Raw genomic sequence first — 15,275 nt, 5'->3', positions numbered from 1 at the left:
GAAGAGCCATCATAACATTTATTACAAATAGGGGTCACATGACCCAACATTCAGAGCATACAAGCAACAAGCGAAAGCATTACATGTCTAAGTACAGACATCTACAAATGAAAAAGGCTGAAGAGCCTGACTATCTATAACATCCGATCAAGATTGTAGCTGAGGTACAAGCTACTTGTTGAAGTCCACGGAAACTAGTAAGACCGAAGTCTCCGCTACAAAAACATAAATAAAGCAACGTGAGTACAAAGGTACTCAGTAAGACTTACATCAGATCTATCATACATGCATTTGTATCAAGAAGGTAATGTGCGGTAAAGCTGCAGCAAGCCAGCTTTGACTCAGTGGCTAGCCTGTTCTACGACTACAAGAAACTTCTTTGAGGTGAGACAGTGCACACGAGTCCACTAATCACCACACAATACACTACTATGGATTCATCCCCGTCTCCCTACAAGAAGGCCATCCATAGCACTCACACTTGTCTTGAGCATTTTAGAGTATCCACTTCAAGTTGTCTATGTACCACGTAAGCATCGAAGAAGTCCATAACTGCGGACCTGGCTATTCGAATAGATCACGTTAAACCTGCAGGGGTGTAATTTTTCACACACACGCTCTCGCCACTTACCACCATGTACACGTCATGTATCTTGGCAACCTTCAAGTGGAAGCCTGGCGAGGGTGTCGGCCACGACCTGACTAACCACATAAGACTCTAGTCCAGGTTTATCGCCTATTCGAGTTATATCCGCAAGGGAGTCCGACCGAGGTTTCCATAACGGCCCTAAATGATGTGAGCAGGGTTCCCAAGTCCACCAACTGGGTGCCACTTAGTACACCATGCCACGTGTTCCTAGTCTGTCCCAAGCCCTGTCCCAAGCCCACCCTATCGGGTGCCACTTGGTAGAAGAATAACACTACCTACAAACACCAGAAACTAGTTGTGACTCCTAGACAGAGATCAAGTTGGTTAATAATTCAAGAGGGGCACTTAAGCATTCCAACGTGTGGTAGTAGCTAGTCATTGGACAACATACACAGAACTCAATGCTTAAGGATGGTTCCAGTGAGACAACCCACCATGTACTCCTACATGGCCTCTCACCGCTACCTTTACCAAATCTTGTTCACACACTTAACTCTCATCATCAGAACATAGAGCACTGCACTCCAATTCATTCGCAATGAATCGGACCTATCACACTCTAAGCAATAGTAGGCATGGCGTGGTAGGAACACAACATGGCTTCAATCAACTCCTACACATGCTAGTGGGTTTCAACTATTTACTGTGGTAATGACAGGTCATACAGAGGAATGGGTTCAACTACCGCAGCATAAAGTAGCAGTTGAATCATTGTTGTTCTAATGCAATAACAGAGAGCACGAGCGAGAGAGTAGGATTGTATCGGAATGAACGAGGGGGTTTGCTTGCCTGGTAGATCAACAGGGGGCACTACTCCAGAGACATGTACTCTGGAGCACTCTCCGGAGCAGGACCTATCGAGAAGGAACGGTGTCGACAATCAATACACAAGCATATGCAACAATATGATGCATGAACATGGCATGAAGATGTGATGTTGTTTGAGCTAATGCAACTATCATTCATTTGGTTGAAGTCCATTTGAACCAAAGGTTCAAGTGCAACTCCAAAATAAGCTCTCATAAATGCCATTTATATGTTTTCATTTATAGAGTAGGTATAAGTTGGTTTGTCATGCATGAAACTAGTACAGATGGATAGATTGGATTTTTATGATAATTCTTCATATATAATTTATTTCAATCTGAGCTACTGTTGAATTTATATGATTTTTTGAGTTTATAACATTTTATGGAATTTCCTGATTTATTTTTAAACCAGAAAATAAATAACTGCATCAGCATGTGGCATGATGTCAGCGAGTCAACCATGGCGGACCAGGTCAAACCTGACGTGTGGGGTCCACACGTTAGTGTCACAGTTAATTAACAGAGTTAATTAACCCTAACTCTAACCTAACTACAAATTAATTGGGGTAGGGCACACATGTCAGTGTCAGGGGGTTTAGTTAAATGGTGATTAGCCCTAAGCTAATCACTTGATCGACTGGGCCCACCTGACGGGCGGACGAGGTCAAAACAGTCAAACCCGTCGGTGTTTAGCCGCCGGCGAGGCCGAACGCGGCGGAGGGGCTCGGGATCGTCGCTCCGGCGACCAAACGCGCGGCGGAGACCACCTGCGTGAAGCCCAGGCTCGCGCGCATCCAGTGGGACACGCGGGAGGCCGTGGGGTGGTCGAAGCTCGCTGATACGTCTCCAACGTACCTATAATTTATGAAGTATTCATGCTATTATATTATCCATCTAGGATGTTTTATATGCATTTATATGTCATTTTATATGATTTTTGGGACTAACTTATTATAGAGCCCAGTGCCAGTTTCTGTTTTCTCCTTGTTTTAGTCTTTTACAGAAAAGGGATACCAAACGGAGTACAATTGACGTGCCAATTTTTGAGGATTTTTTCTGGACCAAGAGAAGACCACAGAGCATCGGAGTTGGGCCAGAGGAGTCGCGGGCTGCCCACGAGACAGGGGGGCGCGCCCCCCTCCTAGGGCGCGGCCCCCTCTCTCGTGGACAGCCCGGAGGCCCCCTTGACGTGAAACCAACGCCAAAAATTCCTATGAATACTGAAACTTTTGGGAGTTAACCTAGATCGGAAGTTCCGCCGCCGCAAGCCTCTGTAGCCACGAGAAATCAATCTAGGCCCTCTCTGGCACCCTGCCGGAGGGGGCCATCATCACCGGAGGCCATGGAGGAGGATCTCGGAGGGGCAATCATCTCAATGAAGGCCAAGGACCAGAGGGGGAAAGCCATGGAGGAGGAAGCACAAGGGGGAGAACCTCTCCTCCTCTCTCTTGGTGGCACCGGAGTGCCATCGGGAGGGGAATCATCGCCGCGGTGATCGTCTTAATCAACATCACCATCATCATCATCACCCTCATCTCTTTTACGCGGTCCACTCTCCCGCACCCCGCTGTAATCCCTACTTGAACATGGTGCTTTATGCTACATATTATGATCCAATGATGTGTTTCCATCCTATGATGTTTTGAGTAGATATCTTTTGTCCTTGAGTTGATTGATGATCTAGATTGGTACAAGTTGTATGTTTTATCTTGGTGCTGTCCTACGGTGCTCTCCGTATTGTGCAAGTGTGAGGGATTCCCGCTGTAGGGCGTTGCAATACGTTCATGATTTGCTTATAGTGGGTTGCTAGAGTGACAGAAGCTTAAACCCGAGTAAGGGGGTTGTTGCGTATGGGAAAAAAGGGGACTTGATGCTTTAATGCTATGGTTGGGTTTTACCTTAATGAATCTTTTAGTATTGGCGGATGCTTGCTAGAGTTTCCAATCATAAGAGCATACGATCCATGTAGGAAAAGTATGTTAGTTTATGCCTCTCCCCCATATGAAATTGCAATGACGGCTATCGATCTTGTTAACAATTTCTTAGGACAATTCCGTACACCGATCCACCATTATTCCACACTCGCTATTTATATTATTTAGTAATATATTCTAACTTTATGATAACAGCACCTACTTTTATATTTTAGCTCTCTGATATCATACAAAGTTATCCTCTTTATACCCACAACACAGTTTTATTTCTTGTTTCTAGTTGGAAGCAAACGTTCGGTGCACGTAGAGTCGTATCAGTGGCAGATAGGGCTTGAGAGAATATTGATCTTACCTTTAGCTCCTTGTGGGTTCGACACTCCATACTTATCACTTCCACCTTTGGGAATTGCTACGATGATTCCCTGCACTTGGGGATTATCAAGCTCTTTTCTGGCACCGTTGCCGGGGAGCAATAGCATGGGGTTGATGTTCTCGTGTGTGCTTGTTTGCTTTCTTTACTTAGTAGATTTTGTTTTTCCTTTTTGTTTCTGTTTAGTTGTGGGTGAAACATACAAAAAAATTAAAAAGATTGAAGATACCAAAAAAATATTTACTTGCCTCTCATGCCTAAAAAGGTTTTTCAAAAAGAGAAGTGATTGGAAAGTTATGCATTGAAGAAGTGAGGGTCGACCTTGAGCACTTGTGTTCATGCTCACAGAAACAATGTAGAATTTTTCATGGAAGTTTCTCTGTAAATAATTATCCCCTTGTATATAACCATTGTATTATAAAAATAATGTGCCAAGCTTTGGTTGTAGGATGATAAAATAGCTTGCTTACTATGTGCAGAACAAAAACAGAAACTTTGGCTGTAGTGCATGAATTTACATTTTTTACTGGAAAGCCAAATGGGTCAGAAACTTTTTGCACATTACTTCTGTACAAATTTTTCAAATTTTAAAATTTATGTCATAATTTTTGGAGTTACAGAAGTTTACTAAACTTCCATATTACTACAGACTGTCCTGTTCTTGACAGATTCTGTTTTTCGTGTGTTGTTTGCTTATTTTGATGCATCTATGGCTAGTATGTGGAGGTATGAACCATAGAGAAGTTGGAATACAGTAGGCTTAACACCATTTTAAACAAAGAATGAGTTAATTACAGTACCTTAAAGTGGAAGTTTGCTTTATTACACTAACGGATCTCACAAAGTTTTTGTTTAAGTTTTTGTGAATGAAGTGTTTGAAGAACGAGGAGTTACCGATGTGAGAAGAATAAAGAGAGACAAGAGTTCAAGCTTGGGCATGCCCAAGGCACCCCAAGAAAATATTTCAAAGGATACTCAAGCATCTAAGCTTGGGGATGCCCCGGTTGGCATCCCATCTTTCTTCTTCGACAAACATCGGTGTACCTCGGTTTTTGTTTTTGTTCACATTGTTTGTGCCCTTTGTGTTTTTGTTTTTCTTTAAGAATCATGCTAGTATGAGATAGCTCTTCATTTATTTATAGAATACTTCATGTGCTTCACATACATCTTTTAATTATGATCCTATAGAATTGCTCTTTGGGCTTCACTTAAATCGATTGAAGTATGGCTTTATAGAATGCTTTGTGCGCTTCACTTATATATTTTGAGCTTGGATACTAGTTAGTCTATATTGATTGTGGAATGCTCCAGGAACTTCACTTATAGATTTTGGAGTATAAATAATACTATAGTTTAAAGTGGGTTTGGAAGAGTGTCAACTTTAGGAATTAGTGATCCCACTATCTTGGAGGGTGTTGAATCTTCGTACGATATTTATGAAAGTGGATTTGGATGAGTGTCAATTTTAGTTAGGATTCTAATATTTAGAAAGAGGTTCCAATTGAGTATGAGAACAAAGTTGCTATCTATGATGCTACTGAAAATTATTATGAGGGAGGAATATGTGCTTCTAGGAGTTGCAATAATATCAAGTTTTCTCTCTATGTGCTTTAAGTTTTGAAGTTAAATGTGTTTTGCCTTCCTATGCTAGTTGACTTTTGTTCCTATAAATTGTGTGCTCAAAAAATCCCTAGGCATAGGAAGTGAGTTAGATTTAAATGTGCTAGTCATATTCTTCATGATGCTCTTTTTATGTTTCAACTCTTATCTTTTATGCGAGCATCATTGAAATCATCATGCCTAGCTAAAAGGCATTAAAGAAAAGCGCTTGTTGGGAGACAACCCAATATTTACCCTTATGTTTTTGTGTGTTCACATGATTAGGCTACTGTATTAATCATGTTTTATAGCTTTTGTTTCAATAAAGTGCCAAGTAAGACCTTTGGGAAAACTTGGGTGAGAGTTAATGTGATCTTGCTATAAAAAACAGAAACTTTGCGCTCACGGGATTAGCTGTCATTTTTTACAGAAGAGTGATTTTGAGTTAAATCTTTTTTCAGAAGATTAATAGAGAAATTCCTCACGTCCACCAATGTATTTCATAATTTTTGGAGTAGCAGAAGTATGGTTATTGTTCAGATCATTACAGAGTGTTCTGTTTCTGACAGATTCTTTTTTCATTGCATAGTTTGCTTGTTTTCTAGTTTCTATGGCTTATATTTCTCAATATAAATTGTAGAAATGATATGGTACAGTAAGAATTACGTGAAAACAATTATGAACCTTGTCTTTTACAGTACCAAAGTGCATGTTTTACTCTTTATCATATTAACCTATCTCACGAAGTTCCATTAAGTTTTGTGTGATTGAAGTTTTCAAGTTTTGGGTGAGATATCGATATGAGGAGAATAAGGAGTGGAAAGACTCTAAGCTTGGGGATTCCCAAGGAACCCCAAGGTAATATTAAAGGAAGACTCAAGCACCTAAGCTTGGGGATGCCCCGGAAGGCATCCCCTCTTTCGTCTTCAAAACTATCGGTACACCTCACTCGGAGCTATATTTTTATTCGTCACATGATATCTATTTTACTTGGAGCGTCATTTTATTTTGTTTGTATTAGCTTTATGTTATTTATAATAGTGTTTTGCATCTTTATTTTCAATAAAAATGTCAAGGATAGATTTTACCATGCTTATTTTGCTAGTATACATGTTGCTGTTTGAAAACAGAAAGTTTACCGCTGTTGCAAAAATTCCCTAGAAAAGTCAGAGCATGATATAATGTTGAAACTTTTTGCATAATGAGATCTGATAAATATAATACAGTGGGAATTTTCTCTCATAATTTTTGGAGTTAGGGAAGTATTGATACTCTTGCATTCTTTACAGGCTGTACTGTTTTGACAGATTGCTGTTATGTTTGCATTGTTTGCATATGTTTGCTTGTTTAATGATTCTATTTGAGGATAGGAGTATTAAATATGCAGAGGCATTTAGTATGCAATGTTGAATAATTATTTTAGTGTTTTTTTACAGTAGAAAATGATAAGGTTTCGCCCAAGCTTGGGGATAAAAAGAGAAACCATGATATGAGAGGAATTAAGGAGATATAAAAGTCCAAGCTTGGGGATGCCCAAGGCACCCCAAGATAATATTCCAAGAAGTCTCAAGAATTTAAGCTTGGGGATGCCCCGTTAGGCATCCCACCTTTCTTCTTCAACAAGTATCGGTTAGTATCAGTTGAACCTAAGTTTTTGCTTCTTCACATGAGTTGTGCTATCCTTGAAATGTCATTTTATTTTGTTTTACTTGCTGTTTGAATAAAATCTTTGGATCTGAAATTTTGAATAGAAAAGGAACCCTCCCATGGCTAGTTAATTATTTTCCTACTCAGTGTCTTTCACTCATATCTTTTCGAGTAGTTTGTCATTTACTCTTGTGCTTCATGTATATCCTATGAGTAAATGGGGGAATGAATTGAATGTCATAAATCTGAATTTTTATATGTTCATATGCTTATAACATGGTTAGTGATGAGTTCACACATGGAAAGCAAGAGGCATCAAAGTTGTTGAGAGTTGGCAAACGTAGTTTTGGTCATCATTGCAACTAATAGGAAGTAAAAAGGAAAAAGAGGTTCACATATAAATATATTATCTTGGACATCTTTTATGATTGTGAAGCACTCATTAAGTATGACATGCTAAAAGAGTCGGCGCTGGACAAGGAAGACAATGTAATGGTTTATGTTTTCCGACATTTCAGTTAAAGTATATTGTCATTGACCCTCCAAACATGTTGAGTTTGCCTTTCTCCCTCATGCTAGCCAAAGTCCTTGCACCAAGTAGAGATACTACTTGTGCTTCCAAATACCCTTAAACCCAGTTTTGCCATGAGATTCCACCATACCTACCTATGGATTGAGTAAGATCCTTCAAGTAAGTTGTCATCGGTGCAAGCAATAAAAATTGCTCTCTAAATATGTATGACTTATTAGTGCAGAGAAAATAAGCTTTGTACGAACTTGTTGTGGAAGTAATAAAAGCGACGGACTGCATAATAAAGGTCCACATACAAGGGGCAATATAAAATGATGTCCTTTTGCATTAAGATTTTGTGCATCAACCCTAAACGCGCATGACGACCTCTGCTTCCCTCCGCGAAGGGCCTATCTTTTACTTTATGTTTTTACCTTATGCTTGAGTCAAGGTGATCATCACCTTTACCTTTTTCATTTTATCCTTTAGCAAGCTCCTAGTGTTTGAAAGATCATGATATATATATCCAATTGGATGTAAGTTAGCATGGGCTATTATTGTTGACATCACCTAAAGGTGAATACGTTGGGAGGCAACACAATATGCCCCTATCTTTCTCAGTGTCCGGCTGAAACTCCATAACCACAAGTATTGCGTGAGTGTTAGCAATTGTAGAAGACTATATGATAGTTGAGTATGTGGACTTGCTGAAAAGCTCTATTCTTGACTCTTTCTGATGTTATGATAAATTGCAATTGCTTCAATGACTGAGATTATAGTTTGTTAGTTCTCAATGAAGTTTCTGAACCATGCTTGACATTGTGAATAGATTGTTACTTGATCATGAAAAGTTTTATGAGATAAGCTACTATTATGACAGATATTGATGCTAGAAAAGGTGATTTAAATTATCATTGATCAAACTTGTGCACCTGCTAGCATTCACACTTCATAAATTATTTCTTTTATCATTTACCTACTCGAGGACGAGCAGGAATTAAGCTTGGGGATACTGATACGTCTCCAACGTATCTATAATTTATGAAGTATTCATGCTATTATATTACCCATCTAGGATGTTTTATATGCATTTATATGTCATTTTTATATGGTTTTTGGGACTAACTTATTAACCTAGAGCCCAGTGCCAGTTTATGTTTTCTCCTTGTTTTAGTTTTTTACAGAAAAGGGATACCAAACGGAGTCCAATTGACGTGCCAATTTTTGAGGATTTTTTCTGGACCAACAGAATACCATGGAGCATCAGAGTTGGGCCAGAGGAGTCCTGTGACACTCCAAAAAAATTATTTAGTTTTCAACAAAAACTTTGTTGGATTCTTAAGAAGGTCATTTAAATCCTTCCAAAAAACCTCTCTCTCAAAACTTTTCCCCATGGCAAGGATTTTATTTTTGTATCTTCTTCAACCCTGGTGTTTGGTTATTAAAAACCTTTCTTTTGATTTTTCCCATCTCAAATATATTTTTGGAATTTAGTTTCTTTTAAAAGAAACCCTATGGGTTTTGGGGCTTCTTTTGTTTTGAAACCATCCATGGTTTTACCATGCCTCATGTAGTAAATCCTCCCAAAACCCTCCCTCCACTTTGGGGCAATCCAAACTTTCTGTTCCAACAAGTCCAACCCATTTTTGGATTTTATTTCATTTATTTTATTCCCCAAAACAATTCTGTCAATTATTTTAAGCCTAGATGATTTACAAAGGAAGTACCTGACTTCCTTTGAGTGATCTCAAACCAACTCCTCTGGATAGTCCTTAGCACCCCCAACCTAGATCCATCAAGATCCACTCTTCCTCTTTTCAAAATTTTCAAGTTTCCACCTCTGCAAGTTTGGACCAGATTCATTATTTTTGGTGAAATTCATATTTTCCTTTCTCCAAAAATTTCACCAAAATTCAGGCAGCCCCCAGGTGCTTTGAGAGGCCACCACACCAAAGATCAGCCCCAGAAATATTCTTCTCATGCTTGATTCATTTCATCAAACACTCGGCCGGCACTGTTCCTGTACACTTTTAGTAAATTCAGAGTTTCAGAGTGTTGACAGTGTCGTTTTTCGTCAGTGCCTTTTCATCGATCACCAGTGCACCCTGGCGCATTGCGCACGACCTCTCCTTCTTAACCTGAGCACCGCACGCTTCCTTGGACGGGCGCAGGTGTCGGTGCCGGCGAGCCTCGCCGACGCCGGCAGCCTTTGCGGTGGCAGAGCCACCCGTGGCGGCCAACAGGAGCCAGCGCCAGCTCGCTACGCTGTTCGGTGCCGCCCAACGCTCCCTAGCCCTCTGCGTGGCCTCATGCATGCCAGCGCACACCGCAGCACCGACGCCGTGGCCTGGCAAGCACAGGGCACGCCCTCTGCCGCCGACGGGCCCGCCCCGCCCCGTTCTGTCAAAACCACCCACGCTCGCCTAATCCAACCTGGTTTATCTTCTAAACGGAACCCGTGGACCTCCACGTTGATGCCCAACATCCTAAACTCCCCGACCAAGCACTGCGCCGCCGTAACCATCGCCGGAGATCCCCGTTCACGGCCACCGCCTTGGATCGCCTATAAAAAGAGGTCCCGAGCTCGTTCTCGAGCACTCACCACCACTGCACCCCACCAGAACCCCGCCAAGCCACTAGGAGGACCTCGAGGAGGTCTCCTCCCCCAACTCTGGACGCCCCGATCCGCCTCGGCCACCAGCTCGATCCACTCCGGTGAGGCCATTTCTGCTGCCCAAACCTCGTCAGTTGTCTCCTCGAGCACCCAGTGATCCAACCCAGGCTTCAAATTGACCTCGGCAGCCCTCCCCGACAAGATCCAACTCCACCCGAGCCGCCGTCCGCTGGAGCAAGGACCACCGTCGACGTGGTGCTCGCCGATGACCACCACCACCACCCACCGACGCGAAAGGACACACTGAGCACGTATGTACTCTCCGATCCTCCTAACTCACCGTGGATCACCGCCGGCGACCACCACAACTCTCGGGCGCCGACGAGCTCTGTTTCTCCCCCCGTTTGAAATTTCAAACCTGACGGGTGAAACCCCTCGTCAGTATTTTCTTTTTTTGAACCGTTTTCTGAAAACGCCTTCGGGCAGAATACGTTTCCCTTTGCAGTTGACGGCTTTTTAGCCGAACGTTTTCTGTTTTTATAAGTTGGCCACTGGAAACTTTCTGTTTCATTACAGATGAGTCCCTGGATTAAAACCTTTATAACTTTTAAACAGAAACTAATTTTTGATTGATTATTTTTCTGTCATCTTTATTTTTCTATCTAGTTGTTTTTCATATTTATTTGAAAAATATTTGGGATATTTTTTGTGCACTCTCGGTATTTACGTTAGTACGTATTTTCTTATAACGTAGATACCGGAGGAGGTGACGGAACCGCGAACTTCGCCAAGCTAGACTCCGACTACTCCGAACCAGGAAAGCATGTTTGAATTTTGATATGATGAGTGTCTTTGGCATGTTTGCATTAAGTAGTTTCATGGCATGTTTATGAGCATCTCGATGAATGTTATATTACATGCAAATTGAGGCAAGTGAGTTTCGAAAATCCATAATTTGTTGGATATGAGTTTGCATGGCCATGTGATGGCATGAGAATGGGTAAGATGGCAGTGTTGTAGCATGCCAGTCTTATGCCAGACTATTTGACTCCAGTGTCAACATGAATTAGTCCAGTTTCCATCTGTTTTCCCTTCCTGTACTACCACATGTTTTCCGCAAGGGATATGGCTTAGTAAGTTGCAAACCGCTTTCCTGGTACACACCAAATCGAGAGGCCGTGATGAGGGTTCCATGGCCCTGGATTAAAGCCAGTTATCCGGTCAGGGGGCATGGGTGTTTCCGGTTGGGACGAAGAGGGGGGCACCCCTTAGAGCGCGCGTATATAAATTTGATCACATGCTATTCGAGATTGTGATCTCCCCGTCTCAAAGTTTTTCTTGAACGCTGTCTAGGGTGATTCCTGGCATCGTGAGGTGGGATGGGTTTGTACTAGTTAGATGTGTTTCTACCGAAATACCGTAAACAGAACTAGTCCTTCGTGACTACGGAAATCCGTTGGCTGTGGGTAATCTAGTACAAACTCTGCAGAGTCAAAAATCCTTTGAACCATCTTATCCATGTCCAAGTACTGTGTTCAACTTATCTTGTCAAGTGTCAGTCTTAGTGACAAAAACTCCGGTGAACCACATGAGTGTTAAGTCCGGCTAAATGTTTATTCCTGTGGATGGACTAACCCGTTTATTATTATGTGTTGAATATTTCCTATGAGTATTATATCTTTGTGAATTTATGAGATATGAATAATGAAATTTAAGCCCTTTCTGCGATGTCGCTCAGACGTCCGGCTATGGCACACTTGTTATTTACTTTTGATATAAGCCCTTTCCGCGATGTCGCTCAGACGTTCGACTGTGGAACGCATGTTATTTACTTTCAATATAAACCCTTTATGTGGTGTCTCCTAGACGCCCGACTGTGGCATGATTATTTATTCGTTTACCCTTCGAGGCATCGCTCCAGACACCCGATCGGTTTTCAGTTATTTTGTTGGGATTTCGGGAAGTCTATCGTCTGACTCCCTTTTTACTTATCATGTTGTGCCAATATTTATTATTTGAATGTGCATTGCTATTTGTCCATGACGCATTCATGCAAGCATTTGTTATATCTTATGTCCGAACTATCTTGCGAGTACTTTGGCTTGTTGATTTGGCCAGATGTTGACGAAGGCGATCTCATGGATGAAGAGTTCGATAGCGAGTCTGACGCCTAGAGGAGTCCCAGTCAGTCTCATGCGATCCTGGATTTGGTCACTGTATTATATCCGCTTCCGCTACCCGAATAAATTCATCGAGCCTCACCTTGACGCTCGATGAGCTGCCAGTTTAGGAGTCATGTTATCCACTCCACTGTGACATTTCCACCACCACTTTTATCTCGAGTCAGTAGTATGCCACCCCACCCCTGTATCATAACCACCTTTATGTACAATATTGGCGTGTTTGTAATAAATTGTTAAGCAGCCTAAGCTCAACCCTGTAATATATTTAATACTACTGGCCTACTGTATCAAGTATTTATCTACTAGTAAGGAGAATTCTTCCTATACTAGAATCGAAAGTTCGATTTCTCAATAAGTATTTTATTGAAAAACCGGTCGTGACAAGTCCCGGGCTGCCCACGAGACAGGGGGCGCGCACCCGCCTCCTAGGGAGCGGCCCCCTCTCTTGTGGACAGCCCGGAGGCCCCCTTGACATGAAACCAACGCCAAAAATTCCTATAAATACTGAAACTTTCGGGAATTAACCTAGATCGGAAGTTCCGCCGCCGCAAGCCTCTGTAGCCATGAGAAATCAATCTAGGCCCTCTCTGGCACCCTGCCAGAGGGGGCCATCATCACCGGAGGCCATGGAGGAGGATCTCAGAGGGGCCATCATCTCCATGAAGGACAAGGACCAGAGGGGGAAAGCCATGGAGGAGGAAGCACAAGGGGGAGAACCTCTCCTCCTCTCTCTTGGTGGCACCGGAGTGCCATCGGGAGGGGAATCATCTCCGCAGTGATCGTCTTCATCAACATCACCATCATCATCATCATCACCCTCATCTCTTTTACGCGGTCCACTATCCCGCACCCCGCTGTAATCCCTACTTGAACTTGGTGCTTTATGCTACATATTATGATCCAATGATGTGTTGCCATCCTATGATGTTTTGAGTAGATATCTTTTGTCCTTGAGTTGATTGATGATCTAGATTGGTACGAGTTGTATGTTTTATCTTGGTGTTGTCCTACAGTGCTCTCCGTGTCGCGCAAGCGTGAGGGATTCCCGCTGTAGGGTGTTGCAATACGTTCATGATTCGCTTGTAGTGGGTTGCTAGAGTGTCAGAAGCTTAAACCCGGGTAAGGGGATTGTTGCGTATGGGAAAAAAGGGGACTTGATGCTTTAATGCTATGGTTGGGTTTTACCTTAATGAATCTTTTAGTATTTGTAGATGCTTGCTAGAGTTTTCAATCATAAGAGCATACGATCAATGTAGGAAAAATAGGTTAGTTTATGCCTCTCCCCCATATGAAATTGCAATGACGACTATCGATCTTGTTAACAATTGCTTAGGACAATTCCCCACACCGATCCACCATTATTCCACACTCGCTATTTATATTATTTAGTAATATATTCTAACTTTATGATAACAACACCTACTTTTATATTTTAGCTCTCCAATATCATACAAAGTTATCCTCTTTATACCCACAACACAATTTTATTTCTTGTTTCTAGTTGGAAGCAAACGTTTGGTGCACATAGAGTCGTATCAGTGGCAGATAGGGCTTGAGAGAATATTGATCTTACCTTTAGCTCCTTGTGGTTCGACACTCCATACTTATCACTTCCACCTTTCGGAATTGCTATAATGATTCCCTGCACTTGCGGATTATCACTCGCCGGAACAGAGCTCGCGGTGGCGGCCGAAGCTTGTCCAGGTGCGCACGTAGTGCTGCGGTGCACAGCAGGAGCTGCAGAGGGTCTGTACGGCCTCCTGGCATCACCAGGAGCACGGTGACGCGCGCGGTTGTGTGCTGCGGTGGCTAGCGCGACGACCGTGACATGAACGGCGGCGAGGTGCTATGGCCAACCAGGGGGTGGAGGCTACGGCAAGTAAATGAGCATGGCGTTAGGGGGAGGATGTGCAAGAGCTCACGGTGATCTCAATAGCGTTGTCAGCGAGCTCGGGGATGCACTAGAGTCGGCGGTGCAGGGAAGGCGATCTCCGGCGGCCGGAGATGAAGACGACGGTGATGGCGGCTCTCCAGGGCTTCCCGCGTCACGTGGCTCGATGGAGAAGTAGCAGGCGACGACGCGGAGCTTGCAAACACAGAGACAGGGCGAGGGGGGGTGGTAGCTACGACGGCGATGAGCTATGGCGATGGTTGCGCTCGACCGTGGTGGGAGGGAGAGATCCAGGGGAGGAGGGAGAGCGAGAGAGAGTGACAGAGGTCCGGGGCGGCGCGTGGCATCGTCGAGGATGTCCAGGCGTCGAGGAGGACAGGTAGGCAGCTGCGTGGCCGGACGCGTGCGCACGCGTGACGACCACGCACCCCTGGCTCCTGGCGGGAGGAGGGGGACGACTGGCACGGCCAGCTGGCTGGGCCGGCCTGCTGGGCCGCACAGTGCCAAGCCTCTAGGTTAGCACAGGTAAGCGTTTTTCCATTTTTGTTTTCTTTTCAATTTTCTGACATTTGTTTTGATTTAATAATAATACTAGACTAATTTATTTTCTTATGCCAATTTTCATAGGAGTTGGTTATAATATGCACAGGTAAGTATTTGATGGGTTAACCAAAATAAAGATAATTCGCTTAGAAAATTCCACAATAATTAGAAACATCCGACCTTTAATTCGGTGTGCCTATTTCTGATCAACGAGGTACAACCGTTAGATCTGCATAATATTGGTGGGCCCATACCGTGAGATCACTACGGGTCCAACTTGTATGCTCAATCTCACCATCCTAACAGATTTGACTGTCCCTCAAGCTATTAAACCGTCCCACAATAACAAACTCACGATCCCACCCTCACCAAAAAAATCTCATGCTCCCAATTGATTTCCTTGGAAACCATGATCCCATAAGGAAGGCTATCCCACGAGCGCTCGGACCATTAAAAAGCTGGGCCATACAAGGCACAATCTGTGTTTGACCAAACTCACACGATCCTCCCCACAAAAAAACACGT

Source organism: Triticum dicoccoides, chromosome 6B (assembly GCF_002162155.2).
Source record: "Triticum dicoccoides isolate Atlit2015 ecotype Zavitan chromosome 6B, WEW_v2.0, whole genome shotgun sequence".
NCBI classification, from domain to species: Eukaryota; Viridiplantae; Streptophyta; class Magnoliopsida; order Poales; family Poaceae; genus Triticum; species Triticum dicoccoides.
This window is presented reverse-complemented; position numbering follows the sequence as displayed.